A 7,758-nucleotide genomic window follows, 5' to 3' on the forward strand; every position below is an offset into this window, starting at 1 on the left:
TGGATGGCTCAACGAATCTCGCTGAAATTAATAGATATGGAATCTCTGGAAGAACTCTGGCTACTTATTAAGTTTGTTTTTAAATTCCACTCAGACGGAGTTGGGGCAGTTAGGGCTTAATAAATTTGGTAATTAAAAATCATCGTGTACTGGAACAAAGATTGCTGCGTCACTTGACAGTTAATAAGCAATCTGACGCGACGGAATAATTATCGTAATATTCATTTAAGTGATAGTAATGACATGCGGGCATCATCTCCTATGACTTTATTTAACGTTGTTTGCCTTTTTATTCAACGTACATTCACCTTTTGTTTCTAAGAATTTAGTTGGCTAACTAGTGTGTTGATTTAGGAGCTTTGTGAGTCGTTTAGAGTAAGTTATTATCAAGAGTACTGGATTGGATATCAAAGTAAAACAAAAGTGTTATGCATTCATATCAAATTAAACTGACTCTCTTCTTCCTTTGTTGGATTTGAGTATATATATAAATTTTTTTCGGTAGTTGGAAAAGCACAATGCATCTGAAACACACGCCTCTTGTTACAGATAATAAATATTTAAAAGCATCGCTGGGTTGGTATTAAAACTCCTAAGAGACGAACGCATCAAAAGCGAAAAAAAATATTAAAATATGCATAAAAATGCAAGTAAAATATACGGAAAACTGTACAGTGACGTACAAATAAGTTAAGACTTTTCTCGGGGTTTTTATTTAAAACTAGCGGTTGCGCGCGACTCCGGCCGTTTATAAATTTAAAAAATAGTAACCTATGTGTCCGAGATCCGTTAAGCCGTTCTGGAGATACCTAAACATCCATCCATCCAAACATTCGCATTCATACTAGTAAGATAAAGATCCTTGCCTCAATAAATACATAGTCGAAATGACGTATCACATGTTGACAAAGAACCTCAGTATTTCTGAGTAATACTGTAAATTTCAATATCTTTAATCTAACATCAAATAGTAATCCTCAATTATGTATTTAAACGCATCTCCGGTCACTCATTCACTTACACATTCGTTCGGTCAACTAGTCAAAGCGCGGCCGCCGGGAAAGTTGACTCAACTCGGGCTCCAGATCAACTAATTACATGTTATTCTCACTGATTAAAGCTCAGCTTGGGTCTAATGAGTGAGTCACTAATATCGACCCCGTGAGACATTTACAACTCACGACTTCCTCTTGTAAAAGGAATTTTTAAATAATTATTTCATGCAATTGATAATTTATTCCCTACTATCTACCGCGTCCGTCTACAAGAAATTAAAAATTAACTTAAAAAGTAGCCTAAATGTTTTTCCAGACTATATTTTTCATGTGTACGAAATTTCATCAAAATCCGTTGAGCCGTTCCATATATACCTTTGAACAAACATCCATTCAATCACATTCACTTCAATTGAATAAGTTTCGCATTTATAATATTAGTAAGATTATGCCATTGCCCGGCCTAACTGTAAAGTGTTCGACATTTTCACTTATGTCTTTAAAAGACTTAAAAGACTTACATACGAGTATATGCTCTTTAATTGTGTTATTGTTCATTTCTCAATCAATGTATTTAATCAGTATCACTGTTAAAAAAAGCTTAAAACTATGATAAAAACTAATTAAATAAAAAAAACGGTAGTAAAGTCGAAAGCGCCCACATAATCTGTCGTTGATGCGTTCTCATAGCGGCGTTCATCTTTCTCAATCAGCGAAACCATCGGGGGCATACGATTTTTATTGTTTTCAAACCAATTGCTACGGGCGTCAACATTAGACGAATGCGTTTAGCTTTTTTTTATTTTACTTCAATTTCCAACGAAAATATCAACATTGGATAATTAATTTTACAGCCACTTTATTAAAGTTAACGGTCTCTTCTAAAAATCGTAGTAAAACCTCTTTTGTATTGTTAACTCGCTTTTATTTTTACTGTTGTCGTCCGGTTTTTTATTGCGTATAGATTGTGTTTTGTGGCCGTTTCAGTTGAAGACCGGGGAGGGCTCGTAAACCTAATCAACGCGATGAATGACCTTTTCAATATTATACAAAAGAATGAAAAAAAAAATGATCTATCACTGGGTCAATTATCGAGTTTTAAACTTAATTTCAATAGAAGTAAAATGTAACCTGAGCAATTAAATGATAAATGATAGAATAAAAAGACAACTTTTACCCCACTAGTTTAGAAATTCAAGCGGAAAATGCTATTTAGCGTTGGTTTCTGACACCTTAAATCACAGTATAAAACATATCAAAACAAAACAGAGATAACAATATGATTTAAACGAGGATTTTGGTCTCAGAAACCCATGGTAATATGTTCTAAATTCAAACGATATGAACTTAGGCTATAAGTTACATTTGACGTTATGTGTTAGTTAATTACGTTGTTATAAAATCTTATTATATTTATGATAAAAGAGTATTACATAAAACATGCATACTGTTCATGACTGTACATCGTCCCGCGGGTCCGTCCCCGTGCTCGTTTTGTTCCGTTTACTTCTCTTTTAATATACAGTATTGTTTTTTTTTTAAGTTTGCGTTTTCGAATTCCCATTAGAGACGCTAATGAAGGCACGTACATCGTCAAGTGACAACTGACGGTTGACGTTTAAATAATTGTTTTTTTTTCGGGGCAAAAGCTCCGCGGGCGATGCACTTCGACTCTATTTGAATGTGTTTTTTTATGTAAGTGATTAATTGTCGATAACTGGCTGATTATAATATAATTAAGTACTCTCCCGCAAGGTTTTTAATGTTTTGATTGAACAAATAATTTTTTTAAAGTCGACTACTTTTTCGGCACAGATACAGTAAACCATCGATATTGACCAATAATCGGGAGATGATGATGGAAAAACATTTTTTCTTTCTATGCATCCTCGCCTCCGTCGACTAAAGGTAGACAACGTAAAGGTAAAGGTAGCATATGAAATTGCGTATGTCTATGGGTAACGGTCACTTCGCTATTTCAGCGATTTCAGGCCGCTCGCTAGTTTGCCACCTTTTGATATAAAAAAAATATTGCAGAATCCGAAAGACCGCATAACATTTGACAAGTCCAAAAACAAAACGATATCCAATACTTTTTTAATTTAAACGTAAAAGCTTTCACTTAAATTACAAGCTATCAGGTTAACTATAGCCCACTGTTGCATATTAAACGCGCGTGTTCATACAGGTACAAATAACAGTTAAGCCGAGACGCAATGGACGAGCAAACATCGCTTAAATTACAACAACTCCCACAATATTTTGATATATTGCCCTTAATAACAGACGAAGGGCGCACAAGCGACGGTTGGCTGTTAAAAATCGGACACAAATGTATTGACATTGCTAGGTAAACTACAGTTAAAGCGTAAAATACGCCAAACCAGATATTACTACTAAAACTCGATTCTCACCCTTTCCACCACAAAATATCCTCGCTATCTCTATCTGAGTTTTGGCTGTCTCCTACATCTTTCAATAATTTATCTTTCCCTTTATTGGGTCTGCTAATTTACCGATGTAATTAGATAGGTGGTATATTTGTTACGTAAGCATACTCGAATTAAGTTTCGCCTATGGTCACTCGACGAAAGTTCATTCGAGTTTTCTCCTTAGTAGTGCTTAGTGATGTTTGCGTTTAGATTTTTTAATGAGCATTCATTACGTGCTCGTTGCGGTGATCGTAAATAATGTAATGAATGGACGCTTCGGTTTGCGACACGCGCCCTCTTTATTGCTTCGATGGCTGATTGGTTACGTTTGTCTTTCCCATTCACATGCAAACATAGCATCGTGTTATTATGACGTCATTAAACATCCAGCAATTTCATCTGGGAACAACAGTCAGTAAAATACTATTTATAGATTTTCCAAAGATTTCATTTGTGTATATATTTTTGTAGAAAGTTGATAAAATTTGACACAAGCTCCAACTAGTTTCCAATTCGTTCGTGGTGATGGCGTCAAAAAATTTTTTACAATCCAAACCGCCTACTTCTTACATTTAAAGAATGATTGAAATCCAAAGCATTGCGTGGTATTGTTTACAATTTCAGTCACTATAGCTAAGCCAATGTTAAAGCAACATGTAATTATGTAATAAACTAAACACAATAATAACTAAGTTGGAAAAAACGAATCCAGTGACAGAAAATTGTATACCACGCCGCTCCCACCCCTTAAATTGCGCTTAATAACCAATATGACTCTATTAACCCCCTAAATTTTGTTTACCTAATAGAATAACGACCTATCGTATAATAAATTGAGAGATTTCCATACTCGATAGCGGCGGCCGTTTATCATTTTAATACCCGAGAGTGCCTCAAGGGTACTCAATGACGTCATTAGGTAGCACGTTTGTTTACTTTAAACAAACTTAATTATAACATTACACAAAACAACGTTCAGTAACTTTGAATCTTATCCCCTTGTTATAAAGACTATGTATACGAAAGTAATACTGGTGAACGGTAAAATGTTGCTTGTTTTTTCGTTAAAAGTAAAAAGGGAGCCATCAGGAGATTGAGTGACAAGACCGGTTATTATATTGTGATACAAATAACGTACGAACAGGCGATGATTAGTATTTTATTATGTTAGACCCGAATTATGTTATTATAGATGAGTTTCCACTGTTGAAAAACCTGTGCAATATATTGTCGTTTCTTTCATTCTCTTTGAAAAAGATTAAATAAAGTTTCTAGTTCAACTAAAATAGTTTTGCAAAATACAACTTGGTACAAACTTGACCGTTTATTTTAAGTAAACTCTGTGAAAACATGAGCGAATTCGTTTAAAGGAAATTGCATTTTAAACTTTTGTGTGTAGTAAATATTTTAATTTAAGAAATAATCAGTATTTTGGGTCATATTCTGAGAGACTAGCACGGATATTAGTGAGAACGTTTCGAACTATGTCGACAAAATTTGTATTAAAATTTGTGCAGCGCCCTCACCGGGCGTATAGTACACCAACAAATATCTTACATATAACATTAGTAGCCTATATGTTCTATAGCTATGCCAAATATCAGAGCGATCTATGCAGCCGTTCTGGAGATACATTCGTGCTAGGCCCTCTGACCAATTTTTCGATTTAACAGCGATGACGTCACAATATGGCATGACACATTTTATTTGAAACTCATTGTACAAAGTCTCAGGTGGCTTTAACATCTGATTTTCACTAATCAACTTACCGGGGTAAAGTGATCGTGTCGCGTCGAAGCAATTTCTTAGTGAGAGTTTAGTACCATCAGGTGCGTTGGAACATCCTTACCCTGTTAGCTATCCTTCCTGTATTTTATTTGTGAAGATTTTTATACCATTTGTCGATTGTTGTTACATAGTTAAATTGCAAAAAAAAACCTGAAACGCTTGTCTTCATGAATGGTACTCGATTCTCAAAAAATATTTTTGTATATTGAAATTTTGATATAGAATGGGCTTCTATTATCTCAAAATGTTGAAGCTTACGGATTGTTATATTACTTGTTTACATTGCTTTTATTAATCTTATATCATTTAATGAGCAATTCTTTTATATATATATATATATATATATATGTATATACAATTGGAATCTCGGAATCGGCTCCAACGATTATCATAAAATTTAGTATATAGGGAGTTTCGGGGGCAATAAATCGATCTAGCTAGGAATCATTTTTAGAAAATGTCCTTTCAAGGTTCCAGTCATCCAGGTACTATAAATAAAAGAATTAGGTTTAATAATCTTCACTTATTAAGATGTTGAGTTTTTCATCACGGGATATTCATTTGAACAAGAAATTAACAAACATATATAGATAAAAATATACGTTATCAGTGTAATAAATTAATTAATCTAAACCTATTGTTACCAATAGGTACCAGGCGCATATGACTTTCAGGCGGGTCGAACGTATCAGCGGCGTGACGTCATCAGCGCCCAATCGTCCGCTAATGAGGAAGGAACGAACCTCGACCGGGATGTGAGCAATTAGCGCGGTCATAACAAATCCCCGGGAAACGGGTATAATCAGGACGCGAGGACAAACCGACAGCAATTATAATTAGACCAACGATACCCGATGCAATCGAACGCTAAGCGAACTCGACTTGTTTGCAAACTGCTTATTATAACTAATTATTAAGCATTTTACAAATACACTAGCTGTCGCACGCGTTTCTGTCTTCGTGGGATTAAAAAATAGATAGTAGATTACTCTCAGACCTATTGATAAATTCAAAAAAATCCGCCAAGCTCTTTTGGAGGAGTATGGTCACTAACATTGTGTAACGAGAATTTTATATACATATAAGATTTTTGTAATGTGAAATAGAATAAATTGTAATGAATAGAAGGATTTTAGTGTAATTTATTTTCTATTTTTAGTAGTATTTAAGAAATCGGTATAATTATGGTGGATTGGTTCGTAGCTTTTGAAGTTTTCAGGCTTTTTTTTTATATCAAAAGGTGGCAAACGAGCGAGCGGCCACCCGAAATAGCTGAAATAGCGAAGTGACCGTTGGCCATAGACATACGCAATTGCATATGCGTTGCTTATCTTTTATCCTTATAAGGAAAGGATGGGAAGTGGAAAGAGGACTAAATTAGGCCTCCGGGACGCACACTCATCAGACGAAAAGCGGAATTGCTTCCACTTGACGCCTGTCTTCTGTGTGGTCGTGGTATTTCACCGGGCGAGCCGGGCCAATTCGTGCGAAGATGTTAAAGCGGGCTCTACCACTGTTAAAAGGCTGAGCAATTTTTAACTCAACAGAGTTTATTCCTAACATACGGTAACGTTAAAGGCGCACGAAAACTCAAAACCGAAATCTTTTGAGATTCAAATCAGCATCTTCTAAAGGGGTAAACGGTTTGATATGAGAGATAGGGCATGTTTTATTTTTTGTTTATGATACTAAATAAACGTATATAAAGTAAGTTTTCTTTAATAAGAGAAGGGGGTAAACGAACGGTGGGAACACCAAGGTGATCAACGACACCCATGAACATCTGCAACACCAGAGGAACTGCATTTGCGTTGTTGAAGTTGCATGAATCAATAAAAATAACTGAAATTCATACACCAATAATGGATATAATATAAAGTAAAAATACTTATATAATAATTATATAATAAACTAGCTGTCGCCCCCGACTCCGTCCGCGTGTATATTTAAAAAAAAATTAATTAGTGTAGCCCAACCATCCATCCTCTAGTAAGTTAAATAAAAAGCAACTCTTTAAGGCATAAATTCAAAAAAAAATTATGAATAAATGGTATCCTATATCCTTCTCCTGGCTGTAAGCTAACTCCTCACCAATTTTCAGCCATATCGGTAAAGTCGTTCTTGAGTTATAAATAGTGTAATTAACACGACTTTCTTTTATATATATAGATTTTGATTTATACCAGATTGAAACGAGAACTTACCAGAGAACAAATTAAAGATTCAATTGAAACTCTGCGGGGCCGACGTTATTAAAGTCCACAGGTAATATGCTAAGGCAATATGTGGAGTACACGAATACGGGGTTCAGAAGATAAACACTTACGTAATGGATATCACATGCACCGTTCCCGGCCCCGGGAATAATGTGAAAAAGTAAAGCGCGCTGGAACGACTCCCGCGGGGCCGGCAGATCGGTTTTTCGCTGCGGATTGTTTTGAATATGATTCTCTATGTACCGAAAAATGTTTAGATTGGACAGGGTTTTGGAATTGAGAAATGACCCGAGCGAGAATAACCTTTATGCTACCTCTTTGTTGCTT

Source organism: Papilio xuthus, unplaced genomic scaffold (assembly GCF_000836235.2).
Source record: "Papilio xuthus unplaced genomic scaffold, Pxut_1.1 DF824655.1, whole genome shotgun sequence".
NCBI lineage: Eukaryota > Metazoa > Arthropoda > Insecta > Lepidoptera > Papilionidae > Papilio > Papilio xuthus.